Source organism: Gavialis gangeticus, unplaced genomic scaffold (genome assembly GCF_001723915.1).
Source record: "Gavialis gangeticus isolate Ggan-Ray unplaced genomic scaffold, GavGan_comp1, whole genome shotgun sequence".
Lineage (NCBI taxonomy): Eukaryota > Metazoa > Chordata > Crocodylia > Gavialidae > Gavialis > Gavialis gangeticus.
In genome coordinates, this window is record NW_017728992.1 from 49,979,539 (window position 1) to 49,980,851 (window position 1,313).

Genomic DNA, 1,313 nt, shown 5'->3' on the forward strand with positions numbered 1-1,313 from the left:
CACACACACACACACACTTCAGACTTTCGCAGAGCGGTAGCTCTCTGCTACCTGGCAAATCATACAGGAACACAGAATAATTCTGAGATGAAGAAACAACCAGCAAACCAAACCAGATCAGAAGCCCTTCAACAAAAACCAAAGCGCACAACGCTGACTAATAAGAGTAATAATAATAATAATAATAATAATAATAATAATAATAATACAAAGTCATAATGACAACAACCAGGAACAAAACCCAAGGCCAAACCGACCACACCAGGAGGCTAAAATCGAAGCGACTCCCGTGTTGGTTTCACCTCGGCGATCAGCAGGAGAAGGAAACCATTCCTCCCACGCCGGCTTCCCCCTTCCCACGTCCCCTGCTGGCCCGTGGCTAACCAATGGGACTCATCACACCCGCCGGTCCTTTTTGAAATGGCCGTGCCCCGCAGTGTCTCATCCACCACTTGTGCGTGTGTGTGAAAGACGTGAATCTGCTTCTGTGTACGTGTGTGTGTGTGATCCATGCAGGTATGTGAGCGGTACATCTTTGCGTGCGTGCGTGCGTGCGTGTGTGTAATCCACGCTGGTACGTGATAGGCACTGCTCTGCCTGTATGTGTGTGTGTGTGATCCACGCTGGCACGTGTGAGAGGCACATCTCTGCCTCTGTGTGTGTGTGTGTGAGAGAGAGAGAGACAGCGAGGGAGCGAGTCTTTAGTGGCTGCTGGGCTGGGTGAGCAGGGGCCCGCGGGCCGCCCCCTGACACGTCCATGGGGACGGCTGCGGGGACTGGGAGATGCGGGGAAAGCGCCCTCACCTCGCGTCACCCCGCCTCCGTCCTACCCTGCCCCAGGGCCGGCAGGCGGGTCCAGCCGGGTGCGGTGCTCTCCTCCTGGCGGGACACCGGCGCGACGTGCTGAGCTGGCCCGGGAAGAGCCGGCCGGCCCTGGTCCTGGGGGCAGAGGAAGCTCAGCTGAGGCAGCCCCTCCTGCTGCAGGGCCCGGGGGAGGGGACGGGGGTATCCCTCTCTCGCTCCCCCGCCTCGTCCCCACACTCCCCCAAATACAAGGATTGCATTTAGAAGGAAAGACATCCAGCTCCTTTTCCTCCTCCAGCCCCAGGCATCAGATACATGTCTCTGGCCTCCTGGCTGGGACCGGCGAGCAGACGGGCTATTTATCCCTATTAATCCCGCGGCAAATGAAAGGGAATTAGAGGCTTGTTGGTTTAATTGATCCCTGGCTTCATCCTGAGGAGCAGAACCCGGAGCTGTCAGCTCTGTGCGCGTGCGTGCGTGCGTGCGTGTGTGTGTGTGTGTGTGTGTGT

The 1,313-nt window shown here is 57.2% G+C and overlaps 1 protein-coding gene across 1 annotated transcript in view; it reads right to left on the bottom strand.

Annotated features, from left to right (window-relative positions):
* The window catches only part of NRN1 (neuritin 1), a 15,584-nt gene that overhangs the window by 11,281 nt on the left and 2,990 nt on the right, over positions 1-1,313 (bottom strand). The gene's annotated exons all lie outside the window — the stretch shown is intronic.